Source organism: Pseudophryne corroboree, unplaced genomic scaffold (genome assembly GCF_028390025.1).
Source record: "Pseudophryne corroboree isolate aPseCor3 unplaced genomic scaffold, aPseCor3.hap2 scaffold_320, whole genome shotgun sequence".
Classification (NCBI taxonomy): Eukaryota; Metazoa; Chordata; class Amphibia; order Anura; family Myobatrachidae; genus Pseudophryne; species Pseudophryne corroboree.
Genome location: NW_026969881.1, coordinates 711,702 through 726,641, shown reverse-complemented (window position 1 = coordinate 726,641; position 14,940 = coordinate 711,702). Strand labels below are relative to the sequence as shown.

The window sequence follows — 14,940 nt, the reverse complement described above, 5'->3', positions numbered from 1 at the left end:
GGTCAAAGGTGGCTTCAACCCTCGTCTGCATATAAAAACAGAAAAGGGGCGTGCAGGGCATGGTGGCCTTTTGCGGCGCTTGACTGACCCCTAGTTTGCATTAAACACCTCCACCCTCCTTCGGTGTGGGGCTCATGTTGGCTATGCCCCAGCCCCTGAAGCATTCAAGCTGATTTCTTGCTGCAGCTGGCCACTGTAACAGCTCCAGAGCTGCTCTGTAAGGCAAGTAAAAGGGTGTGGGCCCTGCAGCACTACCTGTAGTTTGCATTGTGCATTGGAAGGCACAAAGTAAGCAGACGGGAGGAGAAGTCAGGATAGTGCACAAGGGTATAGAAGGGAGCGGCTGAAGAAAAGAGAAGTGGAAACAGACAGCAAACTAGGCTGGAGAGAGACCTGAGACAAAGAGATCTGAATTATACGAGAGCCGACCAGGGGAAACACAAATTATGCAGTCAAGTTTCCCACATTTGGGGAAATCGCAGGAGCAGCACACCCAGAGTACAATGGGTGAGCCTTGCCCTGGGAGAAGCACCTTCATGATCATAGTATCTCACCTGGCAGGTAAGTAGGAGTTGGGCTAGAGCTGGGGAGGGTCGCTGCTCGGGTACCCCCCTGTAAAGTGAAGGAGATCCAACTGAGGCAGCACAAGGGAACTCTCGAAAGAAGAACAAGGCTAAAGGAAAATCTGAGACAAAGAAATCTGACTTTTACCAGAGCTGACCAGAAGAAATCACAAACACAGCCTCCCACTACCACAAATAATGCAGTCAAGTTTCCCACATTTGGGGAAATCACAGGGGTCAGCATACCCAAAATGCAATGAATAAACCTCACCCTGGGAGAAAAATCTTCATGACCATGGTATCTCCTATGCAAAATAAGTATGATTTGGAATAGGGCAGGGGAGGGCCGCTGCTCATGCACATCTCTGTCAAGTAAAGGAGATTTAACTGAGGCAACACAAGGGAACTCTCATCTGGGGACAACAACTGCAGGGAGAACATATATTTTCAGATGAACATGGGAGGGCAGAAGGCTGCCTAATACTGAAGCACCCCCAAACAACAAACCAAATGCAACAACTAGTGCAAGCATTCCTGGGGGAAGGCCTGCCGCAGATGGATTTGCATATGGTGATGTCATCCAAGCAGTGGGTCAAAGTTGGCTTCAACCCTCGTCTGCATATGAAAAGAGAAAAGGGGCGTGCAGGGCATGGCGGCCTTTTGCGGTGCTTGGATGACCCCTAGTTCGCATTAAACACCTCCACCCTCTTTTGGTGTGGGGCTCATGTTGGCCATGCCCCATCCCCTGAAGCATTCAAGCAGATTTCTTGCAGCAGCTGGGCACTGTAACAGCTCCAGAGCTGCTCTGTAAGGCAAGTAAAAGGGTGTGGGCCCTGCAGCACTACCTGTAGTTTGCATTGTGCATTGGAAGGCACAAAGTAAGCAGACGGGAGGAGAAGTCAGGATAGTGCACAAGGTTATAGAAGGGAGCGGCTGAAGAAAAGAGAAGTGGAAACAGACAGCAAACTAGGCTGGAGAGAGACCTGAGACAAAGAGATCTGAATTATACGAGAGCCGACCAGGGGAAACACAAATTATGCAGTCAAGTTTCCCACATTTGGGGAAATCGCAGGGGCAGCACACCCAGAGTGCAATGGGTGAGCCTTGCCCTGGGAGAAGCACCATCATGATCATAGTATCTCACCTGGCAGGTAAGTAGGAGTTGGGCTAGAGCTGGGGAGGGTCTCTGCTCGGGCACCCCCCTGTCAAGTGAAGGAGATCCAACTGAGGAAGCACAAGGGAACTCTCAAAAGAAGAACAAGGCTAGAGGAAGATCTGAAACAAAGAAATCTGACTTTTACCAGAGCTGACCAGAGGAAAACACAAACACAGTCCCCCACTACCACAAATAAAGCAGTCGAGTTTCCCACATTTGGGGAAATCACAGGGGTCAGCATACCCAGAATGCAATGAATGAACCTCACCCTGGGAGAATAATCTTCATGACCATGGTATGTCCTATGCAAAATAAGTATGATTTGGGATAGAGCTGGGGTGGGCCGCTGCTCAGGCACATCTCTGTCAAGTTAAGGAGATTCAACTGAGGCAGCACAAGGGAACTCTCATCTGGGGACAACAACTGCAGGGAGAACACATATTTTCAGATGAACATGGGAGGGCAGAAGGCTGCCTAATACTGAAGCACCCCCAAACAACAAACCAAATGCAACAACTAGTGCAAGCATTCCTGGGGGAAGTTCTGCAGAAGACGGATTTGCATACGGTGATGTCATCCAAGCAGTGGGTCAAAGTTGGCTTCAACCCTCATCTGCATATGAAAAGAGAAAAGGGGCGTGCAGGGCATGGCGGCTTTTTGCGGTGCTTGGATGACCCCTAGTTCGCATTAAACACCTCCACCTTCCTTTGGTGTGGGGCTCATGTTGGCCATGCCCCATCCCCTGAAGCATTCAAGCTGATTTCTTGCAGCAGCTGGGCACTGTAACAGCTCCAGAGCTGCTCTGTAAGGCAAGTAAAAGGGTGTGGGCCCTGCAGCACTACCTGTAGTTTGCATTGTGCATTGGAAGGCACAAAGTAAGCAGACGGGAGGAGAAGTCAGGATAGTGCACAAGGGTATAGAAGGGAGCGGCTGAAGAAAAGAGAAGTGGAAACAGACAGCAAACTAGGCTGGAGAGAGACCTGAGACAAAGAGATCTGAATTATACGAGAGCCGACCAGGGGAAACACAAATTATGCAGTCAAGTTTCCCACATTTGGGGAAATCGCAGGAGCAGCACACCCAGAGTACAATGGGTGAGCCTTGCCCTGGGAGAAGCACCTTCATGATCATAGTATCTCACCTGGCAGGTAAGTAGGAGTTGGGCTAGAGCTGGGGAGGGTCGCTGCTCGGGTACCCCCCTGTAAAGTGAAGGAGATCCAACTGAGGCAGCACAAGGGAACTCTCGAAAGAAGAACAAGGCTAAAGGAAAATCTGAGACAAAGAAATCTGACTTTTACCAGAGCTGACCAGAGGAAAGCACAAACACAGTCTCCCACTACCACAAATAATGCAGTCAAGTTTCCCACATTTGGGGAAATCACAGGGGTCAGCATACCCAAAATGCAATGAATGAACCTCACCCTGGGAGAAAAATCTTCATGACCATGGTATCTCCTATGCAAAATAAGTATGATTTGGAATAGGGCTGGGGAGGGCCGCTGCTCATGCACATCTCTGTCAAGTAAAGGAGATTCAACTGAGGCAGCACAAGGGAACTCTCATCTTGGGACAACAACTGCAGGGAGAACACATATTTTCAGATGAACATGGGAGGGCAGAAGGCTGCCTAATACTGAAGCACCCCCAAACAACAAACCAAATGCAACAACTAGTGCAAGCATTCCTGGGGGAAGTTCTGCAGAAGACGGATTTGCATACGGTGATGTCATCCAAGCAGTGGGTCAAAGTTGGCTTCAACCCTCATCTGCATATGAAAAGAGAAAAGGGGCGTGCAGGGCATGGCGGCCTTTTGCGGTGCTTGGATGACCCCTAGTTCGCATTAAACACCTCCACCCTCCTTTGGTGTGGGGCTCATGTTGGCCATGCCCCATCCCCTGAAGCATTCAAGCTGATTTCTTGCAGCAGCTGGGCACTGTAACAGCTCCAGAGCTGCTCTGTAAGGCAAGTAAAAGGGTGTGGGCCCTGCAGCACTACCTGTAGTTTGCATTGTGCATTGGAAGGCACAAAGTAAGCAGACGGGAGGAGAAGTCAGGATAGTGCACAAGGGTATAGAAGGGAGTGGCTGAAGAAAAGAGAAGTGGAAACAGACAGCAAACTAGGCAGGAGAGAGACCTGAGACAAAGAGATCTGAATTATACGAGAGCCGACCAGGGGAAACACAAATTATGCAGTCAAGTTTCCCACATTTGGGGAAATCGCAGGAGCAGCACACCCAGAGTACAATGGGTGAGCCTTGCCCTGGGAGAAGCACCTTCATGATCATAGTATCTCACCTGGCAGGTAAGTAGGAGTTGGGCTAGAGCTGGGGAGGGTCGCTGCTCGGGTACCCCCCTGTAAAGTGAAGGAGATCCAACTGAGGCAGCACAAGGGAACTCTCGAAAGAAGAACAAGGCTAAAGGAAAATCTGAGACAAAGAAATCTGACTTTTACCAGAGCTGACCAGAGGAAAGCACAAACACAGTCTCCCACTACCACAAATAATGCAGTCAAGTTTCCCACATTTGGGGAAATCACAGGGGTCAGCATACCCAAAATGCAATGAATGAACCTCACCCTGGGAGAAAAATCTTCATGACCATGGTATCTCCTATGCAAAATAAGTATGATTTGGAATAGGGCTGGGGAGGGCCGCTGCTCATGCACATCTCTGTCAAGTAAAGGAGATTCAACTGAGGCAGCACAAGGGAACTCTCATCTTGGGACAACAACTGCAGGGAGAACACATATTTTCAGATGAACATGGGAGGGCAGAAGGCTGCCTAATACTGAAGCACCTCCAAACAACAAACCAAATGCAACAACTAGTGCAAGCATTCCTGGGGGAAGGCCTGCCGCAGATGGATTTGCATATGGTGATGTCATCCAAGCAGTGGGTCAAAGTTGGCTTCAACCCTCGTCTGCATATGAAAACAGAAAAGGGGCGTGCAGGGCATGGTGGCCTTTTGTGGCGCTTGTCTGACCCCTAGTTTGCATTAAACACCTCCACCCTCCTTCGGTGTGGGGCTCATGTTGGCTATGCCCCAGCCCCTGAAGCATTCAAGCTGATTTCTTGCAGCAGCTGGGCACTGTAACAGCTCCAGAGCTGCTCTGTAAGGCAAGTAAAAGGGTGTGGGCCCTGCAGCACTACCTGTAGTTTGCATTGTGCATTGGAAGGCACAAAGTAAGCAGACGGGAGGAGAAGTCAGGATAGTGCACAAGGGTATAGAAGGGAGCGGCTGAAGAAAAGAGAAGTGGAAACAGACAGCAAACTAGGCTGGAGAGAGACCTGAGACAAAGAGATCTGAATTATACGAGAGCCGACCAGGGGAAACACAAATTATGCAGTCAAGTTTCCCACATTTGGGGAAATCGCAGGAGCAGCACACCCAGAGTACAATGGGTGAGCCTTGCCCTGGGAGAAGCACCTTCATGATCATAGTATCTCACCTGGCAGGTAAGTAGGAGTTGGGCTAGAGCTGGGGAGGGTCGCTGCTCGGGTACCCCCCTGTAAAGTGAAGGAGATCCAACTGAGGCAGCACAAGGGAACTCTCGAAAGAAGAACAAGGCTAAAGGAAAATCTGAGACAAAGAAATCTGACTTTTACCAGAGCTGACCAGAGGAAAGCACAAACACAGTCTCCCACTACCACAAATAATGCAGTCAAGTTTCCCACATTTGGGGAAATCACAGGGGTCAGCATACCCAAAATGCAATGAATGAACCTCACCCTGGGAGAAAAATCTTCATGACCATGGTATCTCCTATGCAAAATAAGTATGATTTGGAATAGGGCTGGGGAGGGCCGCTGCTCATGCACATCTCTGTCAAGTAAAGGAGATTCAACTGAGGCAGCACAAGGGAACTCTCATCTTGGGACAACAACTGCAGGGAGAACACATATTTTCAGATGAACATGGGAGGGCAGAAGGCTGCCTAATACTGAAGCACCTCCAAACAACAAACCAAATGCAACAACTAGTGCAAGCATTCCTGGGGGAAGGCCTGCCGCAGATGGATTTGCATATGGTGATGTCATCCAAGCAGTGGGTCAAAGTTGGCTTCAACCCTCGTCTGCATATGAAAACAGAAAAGGGGCGTGCAGGGCATGGTGGCCTTTTGCGGCGCTTGTCTGACCCCTAGTTTGCATTAAACACCTCCACCCTCCTTCGGTGTGGGGCTCATGTTGGCTATGCCCCAGCCCCTGAAGCATTCAAGCTGATTTCTTGCAGCAGCTGGGCACTGTAACAGCTCCAGAGCTGCTCTGTAAGGCAAGTAAAAGGGTGTGGGCCCTGCAGCACTACCTGTAGTTTGCATTGTGCATTGGAAGGCACAAAGTAAGCAGACGGGAGGAGAAGTCAGGATAGTGCACAAGGGTATAGAAGGGAGCGGCTGAAGAAAAGAGAAGTGGAAACAGACAGCAAACTAGGCTGGAGAGAGACCTGAGACAAAGAGATCTGAATTATACGAGAGCCGACCAGGGGAAACACAAATTATGCAGTCAAGTTTCCCACATTTGGGGAAATCGCAGGAGCAGCACACCCAGAGTACAATGGGTGAGCCTTGCCCTGGGAGAAGCACCTTCATGATCATAGTATCTCACCTGGCAGGTAAGTAGGAGTTGGGCTAGAGCTGGGGAGGGTCGCTGCTCGGGTACCCCCCTGTAAAGTGAAGGAGATCCAACTGAGGCAGCACAAGGGAACTCTCGAAAGAAGAACAAGGCTAAAGGAAAATCTGAGACAAAGAAATCTGACTTTTACCAGAGCTGACCAGAGGAAAGCACAAACACAGTCTCCCACTACCACAAATAATGCAGTCAAGTTTCCCACATTTGGGGAAATCACAGGGGTCAGCATACCCAAAATGCAATGAATGAACCTCACCCTGGGAGAAAAATCTTCATGACCATGGTATCTCCTATGCAAAATAAGTATGATTTGGAATAGGGCTGGGGAGGGCCGCTGCTCATGCACATCTCTGTCAAGTAAAGGAGATTCAACTGAGGCAGCACAAGGGAACTCTCATCTTGGGACAACAACTGCAGGGAGAACACATATTTTCAGATGAACATGGGAGGGCAAAAGGCTGCCTAATACTGAAGCACCCCCAAACAACAAACCAAATGCAACAACTAGTGCAAGCATTCCTGGGGGAAGTTCTGCAGAAGACGGATTTGCATACGGTGATGTCATCCAAGCAGTGGGTCAAAGTTGGCTTCAACCCTCATCTGCATATGAAAAGAGAAAAGGGGCGTGCAGGGCATGGCGGCCTTTTGCGGTGCTTGGATGACCCCTAGTTCGCATTAAACACCTCCACCCTCCTTTGGTGTGGGGCTCATGTTGGCCATGCCCCATCCCCTGAAGCATTCAAGCTGATTTCTTGCAGCAGCTGGGCACTGTAACAGCTCCAGAGCTGCTCTGTAAGGCAAGTAAAAGGGTGTGGGCCCTGCAGCACTACCTGTAGTTTGCATTGTGCATTGGAAGGCACAAAGTAAGCAGACGGGAGGAGAAGTCAGGATAGTGCACAAGGGTATAGAAGGGAGCGGCTGAAGAAAAGAGAAGTGGAAACAGACAGCAAACTAGGCTGGAGAGAGACCTGAGACAAAGAGATCTGAATTATACGAGAGCCGACCAGGGGAAACACAAATTATGCAGTCAAGTTTCCCACATTTGGGGAAATCGCAGGGGCAGCACACCCAGAGTGCAATGGGTGAGCCTTGCCCTGGGAGAAGCACCTTCATGATCATAGTATCTCACCTGGCAGGTAAGTAGGAGTTGGGCTAGAGCTGGGGAAAGTCGCTGTTCGGGCACCCCCCTGTCAAGTGAAAGAGATCCAACTGAGGCAGCACAAGGGAACTCTCAAAAGAAGAACAAGGCTAGAGGAAGATCTGAGACAAAGAAATCTGACTTTTTCCAGAGCTGACCAGAGGAAAGCACAAACACAGTCCCCACTACCACAAATAATGCAGTCGAGTTTCCCACATTTGGGGAAATCACAGGGGTCAGCATACCCAAAATGCAATGAATGAACCTCACCCTGGGAGAACAATCTTCATGACCATGGTATCTCCTATGCAAAATAAGTATGATTTGGGATAGGGCTGGGGAGGGCCGCTGCTCATGCACATCTCTGTCAAGTAAAGGAGATTCAACTGAGGCAGCACAAGGAAACTCTCATCTGGGGACAACAACTGCAGGGAGAACACATATTTTCAGATGAACATGGGAGGGCAGAAGGCTGCCTAATACTGAAGCACCCCCAAACAACAAACCAAATGCAACAACTAGTACAAGCATTCCTGGGGGAAGTTCTGCAGAAGACGGAATTGCATACGGTGATGTCATCCAAGCAGTGGGCCAAAGTTGGCTGGAACCCTCATCTGCATATGAAAAGAGAAAAGGGGTATGCAGGGCATGGCGGCCTTTTGCGGCGCTTGGATGACCCTTAGTTCGCATTAAACACCTCCACCCTCCTTCGGTGTGGGGCTCATGTTGGCCATGCCCCATCCCCTGAAGCATTCAAGCTGATTTCTTGCAGCAGCTTGGCACTGTAACAGCTCCAGAGCTGTTCAGTAAGGCAAGTAAAAGGGTGTGGGCCCTGCAGCACTACCTGTAGTTTGCATTGCGCATTGGAAGGCACAAAGTAAGCAGACAGGAGGAGAAGTCAGGATAGTGCACAAGGGTATAAAAGGGAGCGGCTCAAGAAAAGAGAAGTTGAAACAGACAGCAAACTAGGCTGGAGAGAGACCTGAGACAAAGAGATCTGAATTATACGAGACCTGACCAGGGGAAACACAAATTATGCAGTCAAGTTTCCCACATTTGGGGAAATCGCAGGGGCAGCACACCCAGAGTGCAATGGGTGAGCCTTGCCCTGGGAGAAGCACCTTCATGATCATAGTATCTCACCTGGCAGGTAAGTAGGAGTTGGGCTAGAGCTGGGGAGGGTCGCTGCTCGGGCACCCCCCTGTCAAGTGAAGGAGATCCAACTGAGGCAGCACAAGGAAACTCTCGAAAGAAGAACAAGGCTAGAGGAAGATCTGAAACAAAGAAATTTGACTTTTACCAGAGCTGACCAGAGGAAAACACAAACACAGTCCCCCACTACCAACAAATAAAGCAGTCGCGTTTCCCACATTTGGGGAAATCACAGGGGTCAGCATACCCAGAATGCAATGAATGAACCTCACCCTGGGAGAGTAATCTTCATGACCATGGTATCTCCTATGCAAAATAAGTATGATTTGGGATAGGGCTGGGGAGGGCCGCTGCTCATGCACATCTCTGTCAAGTAAAGGAGATTCAACTGAGGCAGCACAAGGGAACTCTCATCTGGGGACAACAACTGCAGGGAGAACACATATTTTCAGATGAACATGGGAGGGCAGAAGGCTGCCTAATACTGAAGCACCCCCAAACAACAAACCAAATGCAACAACTAGTGCAAGCATTCCTGGGGGAAGTTCTGCAGAAGACGGATTTGCATACGGTGATGTCATCCAAGCAGTGGGTCAAAGTTGGCTTCAACCCTCATCTGCATATGAAAAGAGAAAAGGGGCGTGCAGGGCATGGCGGCCTTTTGCGGTGCTTGGATGACCCTAGTTCGCATTAAACACCCCCACCCTCCTTTGGTGTGGGGCTCATGTTGGCCATGCCCCATCCCCTGAAGCATTCAAGCTGATTTATTGCAGCAGCTGGGCACTGTAACAGCTCCAGAGCTGCTATGAACGGCAAGTAAAAGAGTGTGGGCCCTGCAGCACTACCTGTAGTTTGCATTGTGCATTGGAAGGCACAAAGTAAGCAGACGGGAGAAGTCAGGATAGTGCGCAAGGGCATAGAAGGGAGCGGCTCAAGAAAAGAGAAGTTGAAACAGACAGCAAACTAGGCTGGAGAGAGACCTGAGACAAAGAGATCTGAATTATACGAGAGCCGACCAGGGGAAACACAAATTATGCAGTCAAGTTTCCCACATTTGGGGAAATCGCAGGAGCAGCACACCCAGAGTGCAATGGGTGAGCCTTGCCCTGGGAGAAGCACCTTCCTGATTATAGTATCTCACCTGGCAGGTAAGTAGGAGTTGGGCTAGAGCTTGGGAGGGTCGCTGCTCGGGCACCCCCCTGTCAAGTGAAGGAGATCCAACTGAGGCAGCACAAGGAAACTCTCGAAAGAAGAACAAGGCTAGAGGAAGATCTGAGACAAAGAAATCTGACTTTTACCAGAGCTGACCAGAGGAAAGCACAAACACAGTCCCCCACTACCACAAATAATGCAGTCGAGTTTCCCAAATTTGGGAAAATCACAGGGGTCAGCATACCCAGAATGCAATGAATGAACCTCACCCTGGGAGAACAATCTTCATGACCATGGTATCTCCTATGCAAAATAAGTATGATTTGGGATAGGGCTGGGGAGGGCCGCTGCTCAGGCACATCTCTGTCAAGTAAAGGAGATTCAACTGAGGCAGCACAAGGGAACTCTCATCTGGGGACAACAACTGCAGGGAGAACACATATTTTCAGATGAACATGGGAGGGCAGAAGGCTGCCTAATACTGAAGCACCCCCAAACAACAAACCAAATGCAACAACTAGTGCAAGCATTCCTGGGGAAGGCCTGCAGCAGATGGATTTGCATACGGTGATGTCATCCAAGTAGTGGGTCAAAGTTGGCTTCAACCCTCGTCTGCATATGAAAAGAGAAAAGGGGCGTGCAGGGCATGGCGGCCTTTTGCGGCGCTTGGATGACCCCTAGTTCGCATTAAACACCTCCACCCTCCTTCGGTGTGGGGCTCATGTTGGCTATGCCCCAGCCCCTGAAGCATTCAAGCTGATTTCTTGCAGCAGCTGGGCACTGTAACAGCTCCAGAGCTGCTCTGTACGGCAAGTAAAAGGGTGTGGGCCCTGCAGCACTACCTGTAGTTTGCATTGTGCATTGGAAGGCACAAAGTAAGCAGTCAGGAGGAGAAGTCAGGATAGTGCACAAGGGTATAAAAGGGAGGGGCTCATGAAAAAAGAAGTGGAAACAGACAGCAAACTAGGCTGGAGAGAGACCTGAGACAAAGAGATCTGAATTATACGAGAGCCGACCAGGGGAAACACAAATTATGCAGTCAAGCTTCCCACATTTGGGGAAATCAGAGTGCAATGGGTGAGCCTTGCCCTGGGAGAAGCACCTTCATGATCATAGTATCTCACCTGGCAGGTAAGTAGGAGTTGGGCTAGAGCTGGGGAGGGTCGCTGCTCGGGCACCCCCCTGTCAAGTGAAAGAGATCCAACTGAGGCAGCACAAGGGAACTCTCAAAAGAAGAACAAGGCTAGAGGAAGATCTGAGACAAAGAAATCTGACTTTTACCAGAGCTGACCAGAGGAAAGCACAAACACAGTCCCCCACTACCACAAATAATGCAGTCGAGTTTCCCACATTTGGGGAAATCACAGGGGTCAGCATACCCAGAATACAATGAATGAACCTCACCCTGGGAGAACAATCTTCATGACCATGGTATCTCCTATGCAAAATAAGTATGATTTGGGATAGGGCTGGGGAGGGCCGCTGCTCAGGCACATCTCTGTCAAGTAAAGGAGATTCAACTGAGGCAGCACAAGGGAACTCTCATCTGGGGACAACAACTGCAGGGAGAACACATATTTTCAGATGAACATGGGAGGGCAGAAGGCTGCCTAATACTGAAGCACCCCCAAACAACAAACCAAATGCAACAACTAGTGCAAGCATTCCTGGGGGAAGGCCTGCAGCAGATGGATTTGCATACGGTGATGTCATCCAAGCAGTGGGTCAAAGTTGGCTTCAACCCTCGTCTGCATATGAAAAGAGAAAAGGGGCGTGCAGGGCATGGCGGCCTTTTGCGGCGCTTGGATGACCCCTAGTTCACATTAAACACCTCCACCCTCCTTCGGTGTGGGGCTCATGTTGGCTATGCCCCAGCCCCTGAAGCATTCAAGCTGATTTCTTGCAGCAGCTGGGCACTGTAACAGCTCCAGAGCTGCTCTGTACGGCAAGTAAAAGGGTGTGGGCCCTGCAGCACTACCTGTAGTTTGCATTGTGCATTGGAAGGCACAAAGTAAGCAGACGGGAGGAGAAGTCAGGATAGTGCACAAGGGTATAAAAGGGAGGGGCTCATGAAAAAAGAAGTGGAAACAGACAGCAAACTAGGCTGGAGAGAGACCTGAGACAAAGAGATCTGAATTATACGAGAGCTGACCAGGGGAAACACAAATTATGCAGTCAAGCTTCCCACATTTGGGGAAATCGCAGGGGCACCACACCCAGAGTGCAATGGGTGAGCCTTGCCCTGGGAGAAGCACCTTCATGATCAAAGTGTCTCACCTGGCAGGTAAGTAGGAGTTGGGCTAGAGCTGGGGAGGGTCGCTGCTCTGGCACCCCCCTGTCAAGTGAAAGAGATCCAACTGAGGCAGCACAAGGGAACTCTCGAAAGAAGAACAAGGCTAGAGGAAGATCTGAGACAAATAAATCTGACTTTTACCAGAGCTGTCCAGAGGAAAGCACAAACACAGTCCCCCACTACCACAAATAATGCAGTCGTGTTTCCCACATTTGGGGAAATCACAGGGGTCAGCATACCCAGAATGCAATGAATGAACCTCACCCTGGGAGAACAATCTTCATGACCATGGTATCGCCTATGCAAAATAAGTATGATTTGGGATAGGGCTGGGGAGGGCCGCTGCTCAGGCACATCTCTGTCAAGTAAAGGAGATTCAACTGAGGCAGCACAAGGGAACTCTCATCTGGGGACAACAACTGCAGGGAGAACACATATTTCCAGATAAACATGGGAGGGCAGAAGGCTGCCTAATACTGAAGCACCCCCAAACAACAAACCAAATGCAACAACTAGTACAAGCATTCCTGGGGGAAGGCCAGCAGCAGATGGATTTGCATATGGTGATGTCATCCAAGCAGTGGGTCAAAGTTGGCTTCAACCCTCGTCTGCATATGAAAAGAGAAAAGGGGCGTGCAGGGCATGGCGGCCTTTTGCGGCGCTTGGATGACCCCTAGTTCGCATTAAACACCTCCACCCTCCTTCGGTGTGGGGCTCATGTTGGCTATGCCCCAGCCCCTGAAGCATTCAAGCTGATTTCTTGCAGCAGCTGGGCACTGTAACAGCTCCAGAGCTGCTCTGAACGGCAAGTAAAAGGGTGTGGGCCCTGCAGCACTACCTGTAGTTTGCATTGTGCATTGGAAGGCACAAAGTAAGCAGACGGGAGAAGTCAGGATAGTGCGCAAGGGCATAGAAGGGAGCGGCTCAAGAAAAGAGAAGTTGAAACAGACAGCAAACTAGGCTGGAGAGAGACCTGAGACAAAGAGATCTGAATTATATGAGAGCCGACCAGGGGAAACACAAATTATGCAGTCAAGTTTCCCACATTTGGGGAAATCGCAGGAGCAGCACACCCAGAGTGCAATGGGTGAGCCTTGCCCTGGGAGAAGCACCTACATGATCATAGTATCTCACCTGCCAGGTAAGTAGAAGTTGGGCTAGAGCTGGGGAGGGTCGCTGCTCGGGTACCCCCCTGTCAAGTGAAGGAGATCCAACTGAGGCAGCACAAGGGAACTCTCGAAAGAAGAACAAGGCTAGAGGAAGATCTGAGACAAATAAATCTGACTTTTACCAGAGCTGACCAGAGGAAAGCACAAACACAGTCCCCCACTACCACAAATAATGCAGTCGAGTTTCCCACATTTGGGGAAATCACAGGGGTCAGCATACCCAGAATGCAATGAATGAGCCTCACCCTGGGAGAACAATCTTCATGACCATGGTATCTCCTATGCAAAATAAGTATGATTTGGGATAGGGCTGGGGAGGGCCGCTGCTCAGGCACATCTCTGTCAAGTAAAGGAGATTCAACTGAGGCAGCACAAGGGAACTCTCATCTGGGGACAACAACTGCAGGGAGAACACAAATTTTCAGATGAACATGGGAGGGCAGAAGGCTGCCTAATAATGAAGCACCCCCAAACAACAAACCAAATGCAACAACTAGTGCAAGCATTCCTGGGGGAAGGCCTGCAGCAGATGGATTTGCATACGGTGATGTCATCCAAGCAGTGGGTCAAAGTTGGCTTCAACCCTCGTCTGCATATGAAAAGAGAAAAGGGGCGTGCAGGGCATGGCGGCCTTTTGCGGCGCTTGGATGACCCCTAGTTCGCATTAAACACCTCCACCCTCCTTCGGTGTGGGGCTCATGTTGGCTATGCCCCAGCCCCTGAAGCATTCAAGCTGATTTCTTGCAGCAGCTGGGCACTGTAACAGCTCCAGAGCTGCTCTGTACGGCAAGTAAAAGGGTGTGGGCCCTGCAGCACTACCTGTAGTTTGCATTGTGCATTGGAAGGCACAAAGTAAGCAGGCAAGGTCCAGAGAACAGTTAGAGGTCGGAGTAGCACTATCTCAAGTAGTACTACGACAGCACGGATGGATTCTAAATATTCCAAAATCGCAGCTGATTCCGACGACACGTCTGCTGTTCCTAGGGATGATTCTGGACACAGTACAGAAAAAGGTGTTTCTCCCGGAGGAGAAAGCCAAGGAGTTATCCGACATAGTCAGGAACCTCCTAAGACCAGGCCAAGTGTCAGTACATCAATGCACAATGGTCCTGGGAAAGATGGTGGCTTCTTACGAAGCGATTCCATTCGGCAGATTCCACGCAAGAACTTTTCAGTGGGATCTGCTGGACAAATGGTCCGGATCGCATCTTCAAATGCATCAGCGGATAACCCTGTCTCCAAGGACAAGGGTGTCTCTCCTGTGGTGGTTACAGAGTGCTCATCTCCTAGAGGGCCGCAGATTCGGCATTCAGGATTGGGTCCTGGTGACCACGGATGCCAGCCTGAGAGGCTGGGGAGCAGTCACACAGGGAAGAAATTTCCAGGGCTTGTGGTCAAGCATGGAAACGTCACTTCACATAAATATCCTGGAACTAAGGGCCATTTACAATGCCCTAAGTCAGGCAAGACCTCTGCTTCAGGGTCAGCCGGTGTTGATCCAGTCGGACAACATCACGGCAGTCGCCCACGTAAACAGACAGGGCGGCACAAGAAGCAGGAGGGCAATGATGGAAGTGGCAAGGATTCTTCGCTGGGCGGAGAATCATGTGATAGCACTGTCAGCAGTGTTCATTCCAGGAGTGGACAACTGGGAAGCAGACTTCCTCAGCAGACACGATCTTCACCCGGGGGA

The 14,940-nt window shown here is 50.1% G+C and overlaps 22 non-coding genes and 1 pseudogene across 22 annotated transcripts; all 23 read right to left on the bottom strand.

Annotated features, from left to right (window-relative positions):
• Window positions 1-406: 406 nt before the first annotated feature.
• Window positions 407-569, bottom strand: LOC135017884 (U1 spliceosomal RNA). The gene has a single exon (XR_010215663.1). It is a non-coding gene; the product is annotated as a U1 spliceosomal RNA (small nuclear RNA).
• A 152-nt stretch (window positions 570-721) lies between these two features.
• Window positions 722-885, bottom strand: LOC135017770 (U1 spliceosomal RNA). Its single transcript, XR_010215559.1, has one exon. It is a non-coding gene; the product is annotated as a U1 spliceosomal RNA (small nuclear RNA).
• Window positions 886-1,559: 674 nt separating this feature from the next.
• Window positions 1,560-1,722, bottom strand: LOC135017863 (U1 spliceosomal RNA). Its single transcript, XR_010215649.1, has one exon. It is a non-coding gene; the product is annotated as a U1 spliceosomal RNA (small nuclear RNA).
• A 152-nt stretch (window positions 1,723-1,874) lies between these two features.
• Window positions 1,875-2,038, bottom strand: LOC135017785 (U1 spliceosomal RNA). Its single transcript, XR_010215575.1, has one exon. It is a non-coding gene; the product is annotated as a U1 spliceosomal RNA (small nuclear RNA).
• Window positions 2,039-2,712: 674 nt separating this feature from the next.
• LOC135017883 (U1 spliceosomal RNA) lies at window positions 2,713-2,875 on the bottom strand. The gene has a single exon (XR_010215662.1). It is a non-coding gene; the product is annotated as a U1 spliceosomal RNA (small nuclear RNA).
• A 152-nt stretch (window positions 2,876-3,027) lies between these two features.
• LOC135017767 (U1 spliceosomal RNA) lies at window positions 3,028-3,191 on the bottom strand. Its single transcript, XR_010215556.1, has one exon. It is a non-coding gene; the product is annotated as a U1 spliceosomal RNA (small nuclear RNA).
• A 674-nt stretch (window positions 3,192-3,865) lies between these two features.
• LOC135017882 (U1 spliceosomal RNA) lies at window positions 3,866-4,028 on the bottom strand. Its single transcript, XR_010215661.1, has one exon. It is a non-coding gene; the product is annotated as a U1 spliceosomal RNA (small nuclear RNA).
• A 152-nt stretch (window positions 4,029-4,180) lies between these two features.
• On the bottom strand, window positions 4,181-4,344 carry LOC135017766 (U1 spliceosomal RNA). The gene has a single exon (XR_010215555.1). It is a non-coding gene; the product is annotated as a U1 spliceosomal RNA (small nuclear RNA).
• A 674-nt stretch (window positions 4,345-5,018) lies between these two features.
• Window positions 5,019-5,181, bottom strand: LOC135017881 (U1 spliceosomal RNA). The gene has a single exon (XR_010215660.1). It is a non-coding gene; the product is annotated as a U1 spliceosomal RNA (small nuclear RNA).
• A 152-nt stretch (window positions 5,182-5,333) lies between these two features.
• Window positions 5,334-5,497, bottom strand: LOC135017765 (U1 spliceosomal RNA). Its single transcript, XR_010215554.1, has one exon. It is a non-coding gene; the product is annotated as a U1 spliceosomal RNA (small nuclear RNA).
• Window positions 5,498-6,171: 674 nt separating this feature from the next.
• On the bottom strand, window positions 6,172-6,334 carry LOC135017880 (U1 spliceosomal RNA). The gene has a single exon (XR_010215659.1). It is a non-coding gene; the product is annotated as a U1 spliceosomal RNA (small nuclear RNA).
• A 152-nt stretch (window positions 6,335-6,486) lies between these two features.
• LOC135017763 (U1 spliceosomal RNA) lies at window positions 6,487-6,650 on the bottom strand. Its single transcript, XR_010215552.1, has one exon. It is a non-coding gene; the product is annotated as a U1 spliceosomal RNA (small nuclear RNA).
• A 674-nt stretch (window positions 6,651-7,324) lies between these two features.
• On the bottom strand, window positions 7,325-7,487 carry LOC135017837 (U1 spliceosomal RNA). Its single transcript, XR_010215623.1, has one exon. It is a non-coding gene; the product is annotated as a U1 spliceosomal RNA (small nuclear RNA).
• A 153-nt stretch (window positions 7,488-7,640) lies between these two features.
• On the bottom strand, window positions 7,641-7,802 carry LOC135017667 (U1 spliceosomal RNA). Its single transcript, XR_010215461.1, has one exon. It is a non-coding gene; the product is annotated as a U1 spliceosomal RNA (small nuclear RNA).
• Window positions 7,803-8,476: 674 nt separating this feature from the next.
• LOC135017842 (U1 spliceosomal RNA) lies at window positions 8,477-8,639 on the bottom strand. The gene has a single exon (XR_010215628.1). It is a non-coding gene; the product is annotated as a U1 spliceosomal RNA (small nuclear RNA).
• Window positions 8,640-8,791: 152 nt separating this feature from the next.
• Window positions 8,792-8,956, bottom strand: LOC135017850 (U1 spliceosomal RNA). Its single transcript, XR_010215636.1, has one exon. It is a non-coding gene; the product is annotated as a U1 spliceosomal RNA (small nuclear RNA).
• Window positions 8,957-9,626: 670 nt separating this feature from the next.
• On the bottom strand, window positions 9,627-9,789 carry LOC135017900 (U1 spliceosomal RNA). Its single transcript, XR_010215679.1, has one exon. It is a non-coding gene; the product is annotated as a U1 spliceosomal RNA (small nuclear RNA).
• A 152-nt stretch (window positions 9,790-9,941) lies between these two features.
• On the bottom strand, window positions 9,942-10,105 carry LOC135018090 (U1 spliceosomal RNA). The gene has a single exon (XR_010215848.1). It is a non-coding gene; the product is annotated as a U1 spliceosomal RNA (small nuclear RNA).
• A 971-nt stretch (window positions 10,106-11,076) lies between these two features.
• Window positions 11,077-11,240, bottom strand: LOC135018092 (U1 spliceosomal RNA). The gene has a single exon (XR_010215850.1). It is a non-coding gene; the product is annotated as a U1 spliceosomal RNA (small nuclear RNA).
• A 674-nt stretch (window positions 11,241-11,914) lies between these two features.
• Window positions 11,915-12,077, bottom strand: LOC135017965 (U1 spliceosomal RNA). The gene has a single exon (XR_010215732.1). It is a non-coding gene; the product is annotated as a U1 spliceosomal RNA (small nuclear RNA).
• Window positions 12,078-12,229: 152 nt separating this feature from the next.
• On the bottom strand, window positions 12,230-12,393 carry LOC135017744 (U1 spliceosomal RNA). Its single transcript, XR_010215534.1, has one exon. It is a non-coding gene; the product is annotated as a U1 spliceosomal RNA (small nuclear RNA).
• Window positions 12,394-13,085: 692 nt separating this feature from the next.
• On the bottom strand, window positions 13,086-13,227 carry LOC135017816 (U1 spliceosomal RNA; annotated as a pseudogene).
• A 152-nt stretch (window positions 13,228-13,379) lies between these two features.
• Window positions 13,380-13,543, bottom strand: LOC135017693 (U1 spliceosomal RNA). The gene has a single exon (XR_010215487.1). It is a non-coding gene; the product is annotated as a U1 spliceosomal RNA (small nuclear RNA).
• Window positions 13,544-14,940: the final 1,397 nt, after the last annotated feature.